The sequence below is a fragment of the Halichoerus grypus genome, chromosome 6 (assembly GCF_964656455.1).
Source record: "Halichoerus grypus chromosome 6, mHalGry1.hap1.1, whole genome shotgun sequence".
In the NCBI taxonomy this organism is placed as follows: Eukaryota; Metazoa; Chordata; class Mammalia; order Carnivora; family Phocidae; genus Halichoerus; species Halichoerus grypus.
The window spans coordinates 148,055,213-148,076,898 of NC_135717.1; the positions used below are offsets into that span (position 1 = coordinate 148,055,213).

At 35.3% G+C, this 21,686-nt stretch overlaps 1 protein-coding gene across 3 annotated transcripts in view; it reads left to right on the forward strand.

Moving 5' to 3' along the window:
- TMTC3 (transmembrane O-mannosyltransferase targeting cadherins 3) overlaps window positions 1–12,709 on the forward strand; it is a 91,444-nt gene extending 78,735 nt beyond the window's left edge. For all 3 annotated transcript variants that reach the window (XR_013449294.1, XR_013449291.1, XR_013449292.1), the window contains exon 18: window positions 12,475–12,709. The gene's annotated coding sequence lies outside the window, so the exon portion shown is untranslated. The remainder of the gene's footprint in view (window positions 1–12,474) is intronic.
- Window positions 12,710–21,686: the final 8,977 nt, after the last annotated feature.

Here is a 21,686-nt window from a genome sequence, read left to right on the forward strand (position 1 = left end):
GACATATCAGATAAAGGGCTAGTATCCACAGTCTATAAAGAACTTATCAAACTCAACACCCAAAGAACAAAGAATCCAATCAAGAAATGGGCAGAAGAATGAACAGACATTTTTCCAAAGAAGACATCCAAATGGCAACAGACACATGAGAAAGTGTTCAACCTCACTCAACATCAGGGAAATCCAAATCAAAACCTCACTGAGATACCACCTCACACCAGTCAGAATGGCTAAAATTAACAAGTCAGGAAACGACAGATGTTGGCGAGGATGTGGAGAAAGGGGAACCCTCCTACGCTGTTGGTGGGAATGCAAGCTGGTGCAGCCACTCTGCAAAACAGTATGGAGGTTCCTCAAAAAGTTGAAAGTAGAGCTACCCTATGACCCAACAATTGCACTACTGGGTATATTCCCCAAAGATACAAATGTAGTGATCCAAAGGGACACGTGCACCCCAATGTTTATAGCAGCAATGTCCACAATAGCCAAACTATGGAAAGAGCCAAGATGTCCATCAACAGATGAATGGATAAAGAAGAGGTGGTATATATATACAATGGAATATTATGCAGCCATCAAAAAAATGAAATCTTGCCATTTGCCACAACGTGGATGGAACTAGAGGGTATTATGCTAAGCGAAATAAATCAATCAGAGAAAGACAATATCATATGATCTCACTGATATGAGGAATTTGAGAAACAAGACAGAGGATTATAGGGGAAGGGAGGGAAGAATGAAAAAGATTAAACCAGAGGGGGAGACAAACCGTAAGAGACTCTTAATCTCAGGAAACAAACTGAGGATTGCAGAAGTGGGGGGGGGGCAGTGGGAGGGATGCAGAAGTGGGGGGGGCGGTGGGAGGGATGGGGTGGCTGGGTGATGGACATTGCAGAGGCTAAGTACTATGGTAAGTGCTGTGAATTGTGTAAGACTGATGAATCACAGACCCGTACCCCTGAAAGAAATAGTACATTATATGTTAATAAAGAAAATAAAAAAAAAACTCAAAAAACCCCAAAAGCCCTTTCACAAAAGGAATACATTCCTTTATCTAGAAAAATAATACTTGAGGCAAATGGTAAATACTTGGTAGAAGTATTTCTTAAGAAAAGATAATTTTCTTTTGAAACTTACTGGAATGATACTCTTAGCAAGATTTATTCTCTTAAAAATACCCAGGGGATCAACACACTATGTTGTAGAGGGGAAATATCTTTTTTTCACTAATGAGAAAACATTAATTTTTTCTTGGTTTGATTAGCTTGGTACTCAAATACATGTTTTAAAAGATAATTGTTTCTCATTATTTGTCCTTTTGACATAAAAATAATTGGCAATGAAAGATAATTGTTCCAGTTATCGTCAAAAATATTTATTTTTTTTATGGATACACAGTTCCATTTTGTTCTCCACAAAGATAACTAAACATGAGTCTGGGTCAGAGTCTCTCTGAATCCAAATAAAGGCTTAATTCTTTAAAAATTCTGATCTTTAAGATACTGATTGCAAAGAAAAACTAGCAGTAACACAAGCCCCTGCAATTTGGAATATGATATACATCTCCTTTCTACACATTACAAATAATTTAGTTTTTAAATCTATAGATGACACTTAGAAAGGTAGATAAATTCAAATAACCTTTCAATTCAATTAGTTTGCTTCAAAAATTATCTTACCCTCACTAATTGCTTGTTTTGAGTTCATTAAGTCATCTTATTAATTTTATAGAGATACAATCAGAATCTTTAACAGATAATCTGAAGCAAATGCTTACTCTGAAGCCACAGGACAAAAATCATAGAAATTATTTTTAGCAAGAGCACAGTTTCAACGTAGAAGGTAGAAGACATGTTGGGGACAATAATTTCTGATCTTTGTTAAAATACTGACATTAAATATCAAATGATAATTTTTTAAAACAAGTCACTATTTCCCACTGTCTTCAAAAACTACATAAAAAAGCCTCTTGTAGACCCTCAATAGAGAAATAAACAGCTTTTTTTAAAAGTAAAATCATTACTTACCAAAAAGATAAAATCAGAATATTTTTCCAAGCCTAAACACATTAAAGAAAAAAAAAAAGTCTCTTGCAATCAGTGTACATCTTTTCACCACATGTATGCTTTAGTCAAATTATATCTATAAAGTGTATTTTTAAATATTGACTTTAAAACAAAGAGTTTTGGGGCACCTGGGTGGCTCAGATGGTTAAGTGTCTGCCTTTGGCTCAGGTCATGATCTCAGGGTCCTGAGATCGAGTCCCACGTCGGGCTTCCTGCTCAGTGGGGAGTCTGCTTCTCCCTCTGCCTCTCCCCTCCGCTTGTGCTCCTTCTCTCTCTCTGAAATGAATAAATACAATCTTTAAAATAAATAAATAAATAAATAAAACAAAGGGTTTTAAAAATGTGCCACAATGATATTCATGGTAAATATAAGAAAAGATTTGGTTAACATCTTAGCCAACTTAATGTAAGTCAGTGTTTTTTCAACCTTGATTGTCAACTAGAATTACCTGGGGAGCTTTTTAAAAAGTACTGATGTCCAGAACCCATCTTAGAGCAATTAAATAATAATCTCTGAGGGAGGTTCCTGGACTTTGTTGTTTTGTTAATGATTCCCATGGACATTCAGTGTTGAGAATATCTAATCTAAATAAGTAATTGTAGGGCGCCTGGGTGGCTCAGATGGTTAAGCATCTGCCTTCGGCTCAGGTCATGATCCCAGGGTCCTGGGATCGAGTCCCGCATCGGGCTCCCTGCTCAGCGGGGAGCCTGCTTCTCCCTCTGCCTCTTTCTCTCTCTCTGTCTCTTATGAATAAATAAATAAAATCTTAAAAAAAAATAAGTAATTGTAGCTGTGATAATAATAACCATCCCCATCTGTGGAGTGCCCCTCTCTGTGTCAAATATCGGTGTTTAACCTACATCATGCAATTTAATCTCTACTGTAAAAAAGATTTTACTCTCTATATAAGAAAACTTACCCAAGCCCACCATAGTCAGTAGCAGTGCCAAGACTCAGACCCCACAGTCTCCCTCTCTGAAACACCATCACTCTCCACTCTGCTCTAAGACCCCAAACAAAGATGAAACAGACAACACTTGATCAGTCAGGAGCCAGGCAAAGGAAAAGTATTTCCTTTGATTTTCCTAGAAGTTCTGGGCAACAACTACAAGAAAAAAAATGGATTGGAATACTTCTAAAATGTATTCAAGGCAGCCCTCAGTTTAGGATGTGGTAGGCAGAATAATGGTACCCAAATATGTCCACATCCCACTCCCCAGAACCTGTGAATATGCTACCTTACAGGGTAAAAGGGACTTTGCAGATTTGGTTAAGGATTTTGAGGTAAAGAGATTATCCTGTGTTATCTGAGGGGGTCCAGTGTAGTCACAAAAAGTCCTTATAAGAGGGAGGCAGGAGTGTCAGAGTCAGAGAAGGTGATGAGACCATGGATGAAATCAGAGTGATACAGGGACATGAGACAAGGAATGCTGGTAGTCTTTAGAAGCTGGAGAAGGCAAGGTAATCTGTTCTCCCCTAGAGTCTCCAGAAGGAATGCAGCCCTGCCAGTACATTTTGAACTTCTTACCTCCAGAATTGGAAAATAATAAATGTATATTCTTTCAAGCCTCTAATTTGTGGCAATTATTACAGCAGCAATGGGAAACCAATACAGAAGATACTGTATTTGCTATGTAAAGTCATGAGATTATGTAAAACTCCACCTACTGAGGCATTTTAGGCTAGTTCACAGATAGAGTGTCTTAGTGTTGTGAAAAAAGAAACCACCATTCATAGATTGCATTAATTGGCCTGATATTTGCAAAGCAGAAGGAGGGAGAGAAATCACACAAAAATTTAGGGTCAGCCACCTCAGTGATGTTTCTGGAGCCCAGTGGTTTGGAACCTATGAACATATCCCCTCAAAGGTAGAAGACATGTTGTACCTTGTACCACCTAGCACTAAACGGGGCTTGATGCTTGGTGGCCTTTTTGGATTTTGGAGACAACATATACCTTATTTGAATGTATTAATTGAAACCATTTACCGAGTAATCCATGAGGGTCCTGATGTTGAGTGGAGACTGGAGCAAGAGAAGGCTGTGCAGCAAGGTAAGCCCTCAATACAGGCTGCTCTGCTAATTGGGCCTCATGACCCAGGAGATCCAATGATACTCAGAGTGTCTATGGCAAACACTGATGTATTGTCAAGTCACTTGCAAGCACCAATAGGAGAATATCAAACCTCCAGAGTTTTGGGGTAAACCATTGCCTTTTTCTGCAGACAATTATTCCTCTTTTGAGAAATACATCCTACTTCCTAAGTTCGTAACTTCCTGGTAAAGACTGAATGCCTAGCCATGGGACATCAAGCAACCATGGGGCCTGAGCTTTCCATCATCATTTGGGTGTTTCTGACCCACCGGGCCATGAAGTTGGGCATATTCAGCAGTATTTTGTTATTAAGTGGAAGTGGTATATAGGCTCAGGCTCCTTTGACAAGGACTCCTGTTGCATTGTCTCATCTCTTTCAGCACACACCTATGATTATAGAGAGCTCCTTATGACCAGTCTGCTGAGGAGGGGGAAAAAATTTATAGATGGTTATGTACAATTTGCTAGCACCAACAATAGGTACATTGCTGTAACATTATAGTCTCACTCAGGGGTGATCTGGAGGGAAAAGGTGAATGGAAATAATCTTAGTAGGCAGAACATTGAGTGGGACATTCTGTTGTCTACCCTGACTACACAAAGAGATGGCCAGAAGAATGGGTCTACATTGACTTATGGGAAATTGCTGGTGGTTTGGTTTTATGATCAGGGACTTAGGAAGAATAGGGCTGAAAGTGTAGTGGCAAGGAGGTCTGGAAAAAATGCATGTGGATGGATTTCTGAAGCTTGACATATAGTGTGAAAAAAAATTGAGTCTCGCGACTGTTCACCAAAGGGCGTCTACTGTAGAGAAGTCTTTCAGCAATTAGGTGTACCAAGGGACATGTTCTCTAAATGTCAGATGCCTCTTTCTCCATCTAGTACTTGCTCAATGAGCTCATAGGCAGAGTGGCCATGGTGACAGGGATAGAGGCTATACATGGACTCAACAATCTGAACTTCCTCTTACCAAGGTTGATCTGGCTACTATTTCTTAGTAGTTCCTACCTATCAACAGCAAACAGAATCACCATGCTCTTGATATGGCCATATCTGTATCTATATCTATATCTATGTCAGTCCTGCAGTACATATAAGTTTTGTAAATATTTTTTTCATGCTCTGTGACTTTCCTTTTGTCTTAATGGTGTCTTTTAATGAGTAAATTTTTTTTATTTTAATGAATTTTGTTATTTTTTGTTTTTTGGTTCTTGCCTTCTCTTATCTGAGAAATCTTTGGCTACCTCCAGGTCACAAAGATTTTCCTATATTTCATTCTAAAAATTTTATAATGTTAACTTTTGGATTAGGTCTATGATCCATCTCAAATTAATTTTTGTGTATGGTATGCGTTAGGGGTCAGAGTTTGTTTTCATGTGAATATATATATTTATTCTAGCACCATTTGCTGAAAAGGCTTTCATTTTTCATTGGATTATTTTGAAGTCTTTATCAAAAACCATATAACTAAATAAATGTAAGTCAATTTTTGAGCCCTCTAATCTGTTCTGTTGATCTATTTATCTGTATGCCAGACCCACACTGATTAATTATTATAGTTTTATATCCAGTCTTGAAACCAGGTAATATAAACTTTCCAACTTTAGTCTTCTTTCTCATAACTATGCAGAATATTCTGGGTTCTTGCATTTCCATATACATTTAAAAATTAGCTTGTCAATTTCTACAAAAAGGCCTGCTGGGATTGGGACTGATGCTATCTTTGTTGTCCTGCTGGTAGATGAGAAGTTTTCCTAATAGGATTATTATTTAATTACTGAACATTACAGGATTTTGTTAAATTAGACTTCTGCTGATTTAGTAATCCTTTCATGTGCTCCTCAGCATGATGGTGGCACTGACAGTGTTGTCTTCTGTGTGTGGCCTGGACTGAAAAGATCAGTGTAATCCTAAAGTAATTCTTTATCTTCTGTACCTAGCCAAAAATTTCATTGTTTCCATCTAAACAAACACCAGTAAAAATACTACAAGAAGGAAATGATAATAAATGTGCTAGAAACAAATGGCTATAAACACAAAAAAGGAAAACCGTCTTACTGGTTAGTCTAATGATTACCATCTGCTCATGACAAATTGGCCCTTTCCCATAAGTGAGATGGGTTTTTGAAAGCAACTTCATTTGGGATACTTCAGAGTAAAACCACATCAGCAGAATTCAGGACTCCCTGTTGTCAGACAGACACTATATAATCACAATATATTATTTTATTCTTACAAGGGTTATACATGAACTCCTTTAACAATTCAACCAGAAGCCCTTTGAAACCCTTTATCGGGCAGAAAACCTTGATCTATCACTCAACATTCTTCAGTAGCTGCTCACAGTCTTTTTGTTTCTTAGTAGTTGACTTGTTTCCAGGTGGATCATATAGGCTTTAAAGAAAATACAGTTTAAAAACTTGATCCAGGCATATGATCTATCAGATAATACATTTCATAATTTATTTCCATAGCTGTACAAAGCCACCAAATTCTGCGACTTGCTTAAAGAGCTCTTAACAGAAGGGAGTCTGTTTAATTTAAGTCAGTAGATACTTTGTCTCTTGGCTAAACATAATCCACAGAGAGTTTTGAAAATGAAGATGTACATGGAGCATGATCTAAGAAACCAAAGAGAAATAAACTGAGTGTAGAAATTTTATGGCTAAAAATGTTGTTTGTGGCAGCTGTTAGTATAATTCATGGTCACTTTTCAGTGGAACTGGCTGCGTATGCACCATTCCACCAAACCCATATTTAACAAGTGACCACTCAGTTTTAAGCTGTATTAAGCACTGGAGATAAACATACTAATAAAATGCTGTCCAGGCCTCAGGTAATTTCACAGCTAGTAGGAAAGGAATATGTAACAAGAGCTAACTCTAATAATAAATTATGACAGAGTTATGTACAAAGTGTTCTAAGAGCCCATCTGGGGGACAGTGAGTACTGCTGGAGAAAGTGTCTGTATTTGCAGACAGAGGTCAAAGACAGCTTCACTAAGGAGATGGTATTAGAAATAGGACTTAAAGAGTTGAGTAGGGATGGCTAGTAAATCTGAAATTGGATGAAAACAAAGTGTGCCTTAAGTCTAGAATAAATTTTAGGGCATGTTAAGTTCTCAGTTCCAACACTAAATTAATTCTTTATTCAAGTGCTTTTTAAAATATATATTCTGAATCTGTATCTTTTAGGATTACATTAAGTATTGGCCATTTTTGTTGCTACTTATTACTCCTTAGTTTTGATTAGGAAACCAGGAATGTTCTCATTGACAGTGAGGGTACACAAACATTTTATCTCATTGGCAATCCAAACTGTTGTAAAGGGTTTTCTCCTATCCATCAACTGGTAGCAGGGTCTATGAAATGGTTGCTGTAGGAACTCTTTGCACACCTTAGTGGGAATCAGTTATATTGAAGCACCATTCTCTGAGGGCTGTGCTTTCCTAGCCATTCAGGACATCTGAATATTAGCAATTCTTTTGTATTTATTGGATTATATAATTGCCTTTAATAAAAGCTTAAAGAGTTATTTTACTTGGGACTTTATAAAAATAATGTAAGGATATCTTGAAAATAAATGTATACTAAAAGTTGAGAAAATAATGCATTGCTATGCAATCACTATAAATACAGCCTGCTCTTAAGAATGCAGTCCTTAGGAACCTGGATTCCCTGGTGAAACCCTTGGCATATGTGGCCAAGGAACATCTCTAAAGATATTAGCTCAGTTCTATTTGATTTCTCTTTTTACTTATTCATTAAATTCATTTCTCCTTCTTTTAAGTCTGTGTCTATTCTTGTCTGAATTGGAATAGCCACTTCTCTTGTATCAGGGAGGTGTGTCAGGGCTTTAAAATCAATTGCCCCGTACTCTGAATGTCCCCATCCAGAATTGTTCAACATTTAGACTTGAAAATAGGGAGTCAGCATCATTTGTTGCTCAATAATATTTATCTCAGAGATATGGATGAAAATAGGATTTAAGATTGTCTCCCTTCTGAAAAATCTTGAGAGCAACTTTTTATTGCCCCCCAATTTTTTTCAGTTAGCATCTCTCTTTCTTTCTCTTTTTCTTCTGCATGGCTCAACATTGCCATGACTAAGATTTTCTCAAACACAGCATTTCCCATAATCTTATTCTTTTCAGTAAAGATTATTTCCCACACTCCCATTACTCTAGCCTCGGAGAGTGGCTAATGATATGAAATGGATGCTTAATGGATACACTGTGAGATCCCCATACTGGGATGGAGCTTTTTATGGGAAGAAAAAGGAATCAGAATTCCCTTTCTCCTGGATTTATCTTCCCTAGTAGAATGTTATGATTGGATTGGCAATTTTTTCTTGGGAAAAGCCTCTGTGATCAAGGACAAATACTTCTTCTAGGAGCATAAAATAGCCTGAGAGGTCCTCAGCTCTGGATGGCCTTTTGGAGCCCACAGAGAACCCGAGGGAAAAGGGATCAAGGGGAGATAGACTAGCTGTGTACTAAACTTTAAGAAATAGATTTAAAAGTGAGAAAGATTTTTGATGTTTATGACTTTTCCAACCAAACTCATTATAGCAGAGATTTGGCGAAGGAACCCTAGCAAGGAATAATGTACATATGTTGCTGAAGTGTAGTTAGTATTATATAGCTCAGCCATGTTAGTGGCAAGCCACCCAATAGAGTACAGATGCATTGCAGGAATGGAGCTTTAATATCTTAGAAACTTCACTAACAAAGGCAATTAGCTCAATAGCGAAACTGAAATATAATACAGGATCTCAGAGAAATGATCTTTTGTCAGCATGTCTACATAAATTCTTCTTCCACTCCACCCTCCCCAAATAGTTTTTATAGACTGAATACATTGTGTATATTCATTGACAATACTCTAAATATAGGAAATACCTTCTTAGGACAAGCTAAATGGCTCTCATCTCTATCTTTATTTTACTAGCACTCATTTAAAAAGGCTTTGTAAATCTATTAGCACATTTCAGAGCTGTCTTCATTTAGAAACAGACAAACTAAGTTACTAATTGATCTTTTCTGAAGACATACTCCAGTATAAATGAAGAAATTTTAAGATCCATGAACATAATGAGGATGTCTTACTTCTGTATTTTAGTAGTTAATATAATGTTAGTACTTAATACAATGTCTGTTGGATGTATGAGTGAATGAATGAAGAGAGCTTAGAGATTTGGACTTCATCAACACGGATAAAAAGGCACAACAGTGCTTTTAAAAAAAATAACATTTAAGCTTATAATTCGTAGTCATTTTACTAAAAGTTCTCTTGAGTCCAGAAGTTCCTTGATTCTGATCTAGAAGTGGAGAAATCTCTCTTTTTGGTGCCTCTAGCTGCCTTACCTGCATATTTGGAAGTACTCTGACCAAAAGCAGAAGAATGGAATCTAGTTTTCCATTGGAGATTTATTAAACTTACTGAATACTGGTATTAAAATAATATTTTAGTAAATTGTAAGTCTTCTCTTCAATAAAATGCTTGCTGAGCTAGTTTATTACTTAGGTAAAAACACTGTTTAGCTTACTAACAACCAACAAAGGATGCCAAGTTACATTGTATGGGGGATGTTGTGAGGGGTGTGTGCAGAGGGAAGGGCAAGGGCTCAGACCTCCCAGGCAGGCACAGCCATTGCCACTTCTCATCTCTGGAGATGGAATCATTTCAAAGTTGGAAACATTTAAGGATGTAATTCCTTACTTTCCAGATGAGAAAGCTGAAAGGTAAAGTAGTTTAAGAAGTCCTATTTTGTCTAGCACAGAGGAAAAGAGAACACCGCCTTGTGGATTTTCAATGACTAGACCATTGAGATAGAGATCGAAGTATTCATAGTTAAGACTTTGCTTTAACTAATCAAAGTGAAATAAACAAGGAAAATATTCTTTCAGCTAATTCTGGTGGTGTTATTTTACCTTCCTCTTCAGTTATGATTTTTATTCCTATTGCTTAGTGACAATGTTCAGAGAAATGTGGCATTTTTGCCATCATTTTGGTAAACTTGGTTATTTTTGTATGGCCATCTGTCCCTCAGCTAGATTATTAAGAATATTCTTAACTGTTCTTTCAATGTGAAAACAGAGAAGAAAAAAAAAGGTACTGAAATGTTTGTCTATGCAATACCTAGGTGGGTGGAGGGGGATAGAGGAAGAGAGAGAACACATAGGGATATGCTTTAAGTATTACTGAATTACAAGATAGGAATTAAGAATTTAACTTTTACAAAGTTTAATGCTACTTAAAGAACATGGCACTCCTAATTTTTTTTTTCCTGTCAAACCTTCTAAGCTACGTATAGAGTTCCTATGATTTGCTTCTATAAATATTGTACTATTTATTCTTACTGATACATGCAATGGTGGTCTGACTTAGAAAAATACTTCTTTACTACGAATAATTACCTAGTAATATCCTGCCACAAAAGCTATATATGTTCACAAGAGAATCTAGACATTACAGACAAGAAAAAAAAAGAGATAAAATAAAAATCACATGTAATTTCACCATCTAGAGATATTTCTCTTATAAGTTAGTATAGATCATTGCTGTTAAAAAGGATGTTTGAGAGGTGTAACAACTTCTCTATGAGTTTAACAACATTTGAAAACACTCATGACACATGAAGTGAAAATAATCATATTTTAAAAACATAGTTCTGGATGAAGTAGGCATACTTGCCTCTATTTCTTTGCTAAATACAATTAAGTACAACAACCTCTGACTCTCTCTAGTCAAAGGACCAGGAAAGGGGTAACCTAGCAAAACAGAAACTTTTTAGAGAATAACCACCCTACTTCACTCAAACACCACAGGAAACAAAACAAAACGCTGCTCCACTTTCATCCCAGTCAGCAAAAGCCCAAAGGGGAGTCTAGACCTCTACCCTTACCTGGGTGTAATGAGGACTCTCACCTTCTTCACCAGGGTGGTATCAGAGAAGGTTGAGTAGGAAGCTGAGACTTTCACTTCTGCCTGGTGGCAGGCATTGTCCCCCATGGTTTCAGTGGAAGCCACATGAGGATCCTGGATTTCTGTTGCCATCTAACCATACTAAGTACCTTCTTTCTTCCCACCAGTGTCAGAGGAGACAAAGCAGGAAGCCAGAAACATTCACCATGATCTAGTGGTAAGGAGCCCTCCAACTGCAGTGTCAGTGGAAGTCATATAGGAAGCACATGATTTTTTATCATATCCTGCACATGTTCTATATTATGTTATGAGACTCTAAACCTCATTGAAATCTCTGTTTTAGCAGACCTCTTCCGACATGTAGGGATGAGAGTCTTGGTTGCTTGCTCAACCTTCTTTGACATCCTAAGGGAGGAAAACCTTGTTACAGCTTAAGCAGAGGTGGTATTTCATGTTCTCCAGTAAGTGTCTGATGGCACTACTCTGCCTAGAAGAGGGAAAAGCACCTCCCAAAGCAAAAACCAGGAAATCTCAACTTGTATGAGAAAAGATAATTAGTAGATGATAACCCTGAGAAGACACCAATGTGGAGATTAAAGATTTCAAAGCAGCCATCATAAAAACACTTCAGTGAGCATTTATTAACAGGCTTGAAACATGAAAAATTAGAAAATCTCAAGAAAAAATAGAAGATACCAAGTAGAAATTTTAAAACTGAAAATATAATAACTGAAATGAAAAACTCGGTGGATTGGCTCAATAGCAGAAAGAAATGGACAGAGGACAGAATATGTAAACTTGAAGATACTACAATAAAAACTATCCAATCCGAACAAAAGAGAAAAAATAGATGGAAAAAGAACAAAACCCAGGAACCTGAAGGACTATAATAAAAAAAATCTAAAATTGGAGTCCAGAAGGAGAGTAGAAATAGGATGGGGCTGAAAAGTAATTTGAAGTAATGACTGAAAATGTCTCAAATTTGGAAAAAAACATATCCTTCAAATTCAACAAGCCAAGTGAATTCCAAACAGGCTAGACCCAAAAAAAAGTTGTACAGATGTGGCTTAGCCTTAATTATAATAAACATTCTCCTTTTGTTGGTTGCTTTTAGCAGATTATTTTTAACTTTGACTAAGTTACGGTGCCTCTACAAGTAGGAATTATGCAGCTATTCTAGTGGATTAAATATGGACCCAAATTTCTCATTCTCTCCATTGAGGGGTGGAGTTTATTTTACCTCCCCCTAATTAAAGTCCTGTGACTGCTTATCACATGAAATGCAATGGAGGCAATGTTGTGCTAATTCCAGGTCTAGCTGTTAAAAAGAATAGCATTTTCTGTTTCCTCTGTCTTGGAATGCTCACTGTAGGGACATTCTTTTTCAGAACAAAGCCACCGTGCTGTGAGAAACCCAAGCCCCATGGGAGAGGCCAGAGCACCTGACAATCTACATCAACTGTCAGTCATGTGAGTGAGCTCCTTTGGACCAATTCCAACCCAAATGAGCCCCCAGATCACTGCATCCCCAGTCAACATGATGTGGTAAATCAGAACTGCCTAGCTGAGCTGGGTCAACCACAGAATTAGGAGATATAATAAAATTGTTGTTTTAAGCCATAAGCTTTGAGTTTCTTGTTATGCAGTAGCAGATGCCTGAAAAAACTAATAAAAACTGTTAGAAATAAAAATGAATAAAAATAAAACTTAGAAAATAAAAGCTATTAGAAAATAGACTTTGATGATGTGAGAAAATGTTGATTTTAATGTTAAATGCAAAAAGAGACAAAGTATGATCGATATTGTTTAAAAACTTGTGGTACAGACAATATAAGTTAGTACTTCATTTATATGTATACAATATAATCATCTTGGTTTTTTATAATTGTATGACTAGAAGGAAATACATATATACATATACATGTATTATACATAAATATTTATAAATATATTAATAAATATTAATATATAAATATACTAATATGTATTTATATGTCATATATAATATACATATATTTGTATACATGTATACATACATATATAAATCTATATCTATATATGATATAATCATCTTGGCCTTTTATAATTTTATGACTAGAAGGAAATACAGTGTTACTAGTAGTTGAATAATTTCCTAAATCTCTATACTTTTTATAATTAGCAGGCAATACTAGATGTAAGAGAAAACACTTTCAGTATTTTCTCTATCAATTAACAACAGACAATAAATCTGATAGTATGGGGAAAAAGCAGTATATATAATAATAATTAGATCTCAGTTTGGAAGAGAAATTCAGAGCAGTATATATAATTATATATCTACATATGCATATATGTAGATATGTATATATATATATAATGTTATAATTTAGACAAATAAAAATTATTAGGAGAGTTAACCCTAATGCTTCTAAGTTGTAAGAAACACCAGTTCTAATTTACCTTTGTTCTGATGACGAAATAATTATTTAGAGTGTCAGCAGGTCAATCAGCATTGCCTCTTGCTAGCAGGGTATATTTATGGTTCTAATTTATGATCAAATGACTTCTGGTTTAAAGTTAAAATTATTTTTAGAAGCAGTTGTTTTATTTTATTTATTTATTTATTTTTAAAGATTTTATTTACTTGTCAGAGAGCGAGACAGAACACAAGCAGGGGGAGAGGCAGGCAGAGGGAGAAGCAGGCTCCCCGCCGAGCAAGGAGCCTGATGTGGGACTCGATCCCAGGACACTGGGATTGTGACCTGAGCTGAAGGCAACGGCTTAACCGACTGAGCCACCCAGGCGTCCCAGAAGCAGTTGTTTTATATAAAAGTATTTTGAAATGTATTATCCCTCTGATATACTAATTAGAATTTCTAAGAGATACATACATCATAGAGAGTAAGATATGAAAGTGAACTTTGTTAACCTCTATCTAGTTAACCTTTCAATTTAGAGAGAGATAAATAGAAGCTAAGGAGCTGATCAGATCTATAATGCAAAATAGAAACTGTAAAGAGAGTAGCAGAGAGAGTAAATTTGGTAATCCAAATTGGGTCATGAGACATTATACAGCCTTCCTGAGGTCTTGAAGTGGTGGTGGTGTTGGGGGTGAATAGGGATGAGATACAAACAATCCCATCAAGGAGGAGTTTCAGTTAGAGGCAAAGTAAAGTTCTGAGAAATAGCAATGTATATAGTTTTGCGTATAGTAAGTCATCATTTGGAAAACCAATTTATGTAAACTTGGAGGAGAATTTTGAATGTTACATTATGTTATACAGCATGCCCAAATTAAGTGGGTGATATGATATTTTAGAAAATGAGAACTCTAGGGGCGCCTGGGTGGCTCAGTCGTTAACCGTCTGCCTTCGGCTCAGGTCATGATCCCAGGGTCCTGGAATCGAGCCCCGCATCAGGCTCCCAGCTGGGCGGGAAGCCTGCTTCTCCCTCCCACTCTCCCTGCTTGTGTTCCTGCTCTCGCTGTCTTTCTCTCTGTCAAATAAATAAATAAAATCTTAAAAAAAGAAAAGAAAATGAGAACTCTAAATTTTTCCACAAATGCCACATTATCTTCTTGAACACTCCAAGGATTTTTATAGAATTAAAATAAAATTCATTAGTTTTCTACTATAAGCCAACCATATTCAAACACTGTATTCTGCTAGAGGGTGATATTCTGGCCCTCAACAACAATCTCTACTAGGGAAGACAATCATTCATTCACTTAGTCAAATATTTTTTATTGAGCACATTTGTATTCCAGTCACTTCAATATAGTCTGGAATACACTAGTAAATAAAATAAAGTACCTGCTTTCATGGAACTTATATTAAAGAGAAAAAAAGATAAGCATACAAGTAAATATATAATAAATTATTAGGTAGTAATAAGTGCTATAAACAAGATAAGGTAATGGGGCTATTTTAAATAGAATGATCTGGGAAAACCTTTCTGAAAAGCTTTTATTTGAGCAAAAACTCAAATGAAGTGAGAAACATAACAAACAAATACATAAATAAATATTTATTTGAAAATATTGGGGTACAAGCAAAGTGAAGGATATACAAGTCACAACACCATTTATTTGACATATAAATATTTCCAAAGATTTATATCCTCTAGTCAACCTTAGTAACTTACTCTAGTGCCAGTCCTTTCTCAATTAGAGAAAATCTTCCTGTGTAAGTTAAGCAAATGTTTCGTGTAAGATGAACTTTTTTTACATTTACTAATGTTTGTTTACCTTGCTTAATGAGATATTTATGTTATTCACTACTTACTTACAAATAAATTTTAATTATAAATTAATATATTCTCCCTGACATAAAAATTAGACCATTAGAAATGCTACCATTAAGAAACATTCACCCTCCTCTGTAAAATAAAGGTATAACATAATTTTATAAATGATTCAAAAGGAAACTCATGGTAAAAAATTATTACTTTTTACTTTTTCATGTTTCTTTTAACTTTAGTTTTGACTTTTAAAAATAAGAATAGTATTAGATTAATTGAAAAATTTTCCAAGTAAAAATAACATTCCCAGACTGCTTTCCTGTGGAGGGTGCTTTAAATTGGAAGAGGAAGCACAAAAGATTTGCATATTTCTTTGAATATGTCCTAAGAAATTAGATAATCTTGTCAATACATCTTATTCTATGTCCCAGTTAAAGGTATATTTAAAATCCTCAAGACTGTGGTGTGTCATCTATTTATTATCTGTTACCTTTCAATTTCCAGTTGAATTTTTTTCTTAATACATAATTAAAGTAAATATTTTCAAGTGTTTCTGAAAGCAAATATATTGTTGAATGAATTTATTGAAACTCTGTGACTTATAATGTTTCATCAGGATTTTTTTTAAAAAGTCAAGATTTCAAGAGGCCATTCTCTAAAACAATTGTTTCCTATCAGATTTTTTGAAAAATTACTCTAAAAAGCCTAGAGAGTCGGCCAAAAAAACATCAAAACAAATTTTAATTTTGACCATATGGGTAAATTATTCAAATCTGTGTGAATTCAAATAAGTGTGCCAAATAAAGTTAAAATGCTTGAAAAATGAAATTTTCTGATTTTCCTTTTTTTTAAAATTGTTTACAGAAGATGTTTTCCAACCATACTTGTTCTCTTACTTACGGAAGAAAATGAGATTCTTGCCACAGCATTTTTTTTTCTTTCTAGACATAACTGACCATTAATTTTATATCTTATATAACGGGTGTGGTATACTTGAATAATGGCATTTGAGAGCTAAAGATAAACTGAAAATGTGAGAAAATTCAGTGCAAGTGATTTCACTGATGCAACTCTTTCAGTTAGAAAATGATATAAACTTGGAAAGGAGCTCTAGAATTCCTAGGTTTGCTTGTTCCCACTGTCTTATATCAGGTGAATTAGGAAACTGGACTGAGGAAATGTAATCATCATCATCAACCTTTTGTTGAAGACTTACTTTGTTCCAGAACTTGACGTCACAACATCATTTTATTCCATCATTTAATCCCCACAAGAATTCCATTAGGTTGCTGTCACTATTCCAATCTCATGGAGGCTCCAGGAGATTAAATTTCCAGTTCCTAAGGGGCAGAGCTAAATGCCTCTTTTGCCTACATGTATTTGATGTCAGAGCTCTAATTAGAATAATTTATAACCAAATTTTTTTCCCTCTTATCCCATTGTTTAGTTTGTTGTCATTGAATTATAAATATTTTTTCTCCTTAAATCCAACATGGTTGAATTTATGTCAATCATACTTGGTTTAAGCACTGGTTTGTCTTGTTTTGTGTCCTTTCTGACTCAAAAGTTTCAGAACTCAGAACTTAATTTTTTTGTTTGTTTTAGTTGATTTTTATTTTGAGGTGACAACTGGCTCATCCAAGAAACTCTTATCCAACACACTTATAATTTTTTGTCTTTAACACTCAGGATGTTGAGGAGGACTAGTGAAACAGTTCTAACTTTTGATATTTCTTAAGCGCTTTTTCTTTTTCTTTTTTTTTTTAAGATTTTATTTATTTATTTGACAGAGAGAGACACAACGAGAGAGGGAACACAGGCAGGGGGAGTGGGAGAGGGAGAAGCAGGCTTCCCGCGGAGCAGGGAGCCTGATGCGGGGCTCAATCCCAGGACCCTGGGATCATGACCTGAGCCAAAGGCAGATGCTTAACAACTGAGCCAACCAGCACCCCAACGCTTTTTCTTTTAGCTTATCTGACTCCAGAAATTCTAGAGATCTGCTACTAATTGTAATGTAATTTTATTTATCTCTTATATAACATTGAACTAAAATTTAACTACAGCACATTTAGGAACAATTACCAAACAGAGAAATTTTGAGAAATAAATGATAGCAATTATTTTTAAAACACTCGAAAAACCAAGTTGTTCTAAATGTTTTAAAGTGGAACTTTAATACAGCCTACCAACCCTATAAATACGCCAGATCACATTTTTTCTCTCCTAATTTTCTCTTCTCTCTCAAACTTTTAGAACGAGTAGACTATACCCACTCTTTCTAATATGCCTTTATTTTCTTTTTCTACTAACCAACTGCTGTCTACTTCAGCTTTGACACACTGAAACTTTTGTCATCACCAATATTTAAGAACCAAATCTAGAGGGAGCATTTTTGTTTTTCTGTTGGTGTCTTTTACTTCTTCTTTTTTGACCTTTGACATTGTTGAGCACCCAAATCCTTGAAAGATCCCATTTTCTCCAAGTTTGTGATATCAGTCTTTCCTGGATTTTCTTCTACATAGACCTCTTGTCTCCTTGTGGTCTTTTCCTATTTTACTTAATAAATGTGAGTGTTTCACATAGCAGCATCTTGTGCTTTTATTATTTTCCCTTTTTTTTTACTCTCCTTCTTATAATTCATCCATATCTATACATTTTATTAATGTTTATGAGCCAATAACTTCCAAATCTGTATTTTTAAATCAGATTTAATTGCTGAGCTTCAAAGGATTAGTCTAGACTTCTCACTTAGAAAATTTTCAAAACAGAATTTAGCTTTTATTCCAGATCTTCTCTTCTCCTAAATCTGTTTTGTTGAGATATCTACATATACCTACTCTTTAACCTACATACCCTGGATTTTTCTTAGTGCACTTATTCAACACATTCGAACAAGATTCCATGTTTTTTCTATTCACCTTCTTTAGTATCTTTCCCAATTGTTCCAAACTCTCCATTATTACTAATACTGCCTTAATTCAGAATGATCAGGGTTTATACAACCCTCTCTTAAACCAGTAGAAAAATTTTGAAAACAAAATGGCATATGGGAGCTTATACATAACAGATAAAAGCATATTTATTCTGATCAAGTAGAAGTGGAAGACTCAAAGTGCTATTCCGTCTTACCTCCTGTTGGGACTTTTGTGATACCTCTGTATCCTCTGAGCCTTAGCAGAAGCACGTTTAAAATACTGCCTTCATTTTGCTAAGTGAAAGAAACTAGACCCCAGAAAGGCTACACCCATATGATTCCTTGATATGGCATTCTGGAAAAAGACAACTGTAGGAATAGACAACAGATCATTAGTTGCTGGGGATTAGGAAAAAGGGAGGAGGTGGCTATATAGGAGTCACACGGTGGGGTTTTTAGGGGTATAGAACTGTTCTGCATGGTACTGCTGCAGTAGACACGTTTTCTCACTGTCAAAAAAGGAATTTACAAATAAACCAGTAGGGGGAAGACTAGAATGAACCTCATGGTGCTGGGTTAGAGTTGGAGATAACAGCAAAAACTCATGTCTACTTCATGATACATACAGATAGATACAGAGGTAAACATTGATATGTGTGCATAGGTCGATAGTATACAAACACATATTTCCTAGTTCTGTCTGCTAAGAAGACTTATAAGCAGTGACATCTACCTATAATGAATATACTTAATGCCTAGATCTTGGTTTCTCAATACAGTTCTTTAATAAAAGGAATTTGGGCTCCTTGGAGAAATGGTTGATACCAGGGCTGGTCAGGAAAAATGTAAAATTAGTGTAAAGCATCGTGTCATGCTAGAAAGTAAGGGAATGTTTAAAGAGAGAAAGAGAAAGGTAGAGATGAAGTCATATCAAAAGAACAAAGGAGCCTACCTGAAAGAGTTCCCAACGACCAGTGCTAGAACAATTTGAACAAAGTAAATAACAAGATTATTGAATTATACACTCCCCCAATATATGAATCTATATAAATGAATGATTGAATAAATAAATAAATGGAGGAGAGAGAAGAGATGCATCTTCCTTACAGAAGAGTTTCAACTAATAGATGTAGAAGAAATGAGGGAAATAGAAAATCACCATTAGAACATCACAGTAATACTTGTTGTAGACAAGACCCACTGATGAATGTTATACTTGGTGGGCAAACTTTAAGGAGAAACAGGATATTTGTATAGACTCAAATGATTAGGGGATGTTACAGAAATTTTCGGTGGCCCATGAATGGGTTTCTTAAGAATATTTTCCAAGATGCAAGTATAGAACTAGTGTTATTTGTACTGACATTTATTTTTATACCTATAGTTCCTTGACTGTGACTTGTACTACATAGACTACTGGATATTAAGGTTTCTTATATAATAGTGAAAAATCAAAAACAATATAAATAAATTTCATCATGTTTTGTTTGAAAATAAGTATACAAGTCATTAAAAAAAACCCACTTTTTTTGGCCAAAACTATTTGATACTGGGAAATGATTATGATAAAATAAGTGTGTAAAAGCAAGATACAAACTATATATGTACTATGAAAACAATTTTTGTTTTTTTAAATATGTCTATAAACAAGTAAATAGAAAAAAGACTGGGAATAAATCTATCAACAGGTTAATAGTGTTTATCTTGAGTAGTAGAGTTGCAGGTGATTTTTCTCTTCTTTTTATACTTTCCTCCAACAAACATTTGTATTTCCAGAAAAAAATAAATAACAATAAAACAAAAGTAACTTCTATGATTGACATCCAAATCCTTGCTCATGTGGATCCACATTAGGCTGCCCTGGGTGCCAACCAATCCTGATGCTGGGCGTGGGTCCCAAAAGGCTAAAACAAAGGAGAACCATCATATCAGACACAGTTTGGAGTGGGAAGTGTCACAGGGTTGGGCATATGTCAAAAAATTATTAAGGAGAATTAATAACCAAAAGGCAGGGAGACTGAATATAGACACCCAAATCCAAAAAAGTGAAATATATAGTTTCAATTTAGAGCCAGGGCTGAGTCAGAGCAAGACAGAAAAAAAAGGGGGAGAATATGAGCAAGTTAAGGAATTGGGGAATTCTCAAAAAGGACCTGGGGCTTTTTTTCATTTGGGTTTCTGGATCTCAGGAGGTCAGGCTGACTTAACTGCATAATGTTAAAGTAGCAAGGAGAGAGAAAAATTATTTAAAATATCCCATTACACAATTTTAGAATGTTTAATGTGCTTTGAGAAACACCCACATTTCTAGTCTTTTTCTTTTCTGCCACATCCTCATCTGTCAAAATTCGTGATGATCTAGCTCAAGTTCAACTTTCTCTTTGACATCTTCTTCAGTCCTCCAATTGGATGTGATTTCTCTTTCCTTTAAAATCCTGCAGGTTTTATTTATACTATTTGTAAAGAATACAAGTTTGTCAGCACAGTGAAATAGGAAACTAGTCTTTCAGGTTTGAGAACTTACAGAAGCCTGGGTTGACACATATTATGCCCCTTTATGTGACACATTGTGTGTAACTTTTCGTGAACTAGCTAAATGACAAAGTGCTATAAATGTACACGTATTTATTGAGAAAAACGATAAGGAAGGTTGTCACCCAGTACAAGTACACTCCTCTTGGAAGCTATGTTTTATCTTAGTAGCTAATACTTTCACTTATCTGCTAGGTAGTTTCCTGCTTGCTTTTGATTCATAAATTATTCTTTAAAAGCTGGTATAGTTCCTACTGTGAGAATTTACACATTAAATTTTAATCTAGAACATTTCCTTTATATAGCCTGGTAAGATTTAAGTTAGGCCTCCAAGCCACTGACATTTTCTACTTAATCATGTTTCATTAATGCTGTTGAGATTAAGACAGAAGAGGGAAAAAAGGAAATGGGACAGACTGTCATACTGTCATTTTAAGGAAATAAAGATACCAACGCATTATCATTGCTGCTATTTCCCCCATTATACAGATTTTCAAATTAATGAAATGACTTCAATATTTCTGATTCCTAAACTTTTTCTTCTGGGATGTGATAGTCTTTTTATGTAATAGACTATTGCTATTTATGATTATTTTGTTTTGTCTCTAATAATCTGCAAATTGACTTTCTTTTCTTATTGATTTATGATCAATTTGTGATGTACTCTGAAATGAACTTTCGGCATCTCACATAACGAGGCTGTAACTCTTCTTATAACTTCTTACTTGACTTCTCCATTAGGGACCCCCACAGATGCCTTAAGCTCAAAAACCAAAATCATTGTGTTCACCCATTCTATCCCTTCTTTTGAGAGATTTTCTTCTAGCATCTGGGGTCATTCTGGTTCTCTGTCCCTTACCTCCCACATCCAACCAAATACCAGTTTTTCTCAGAGCACACAAAAAATAATTACAAATAGGATACAATTCACTA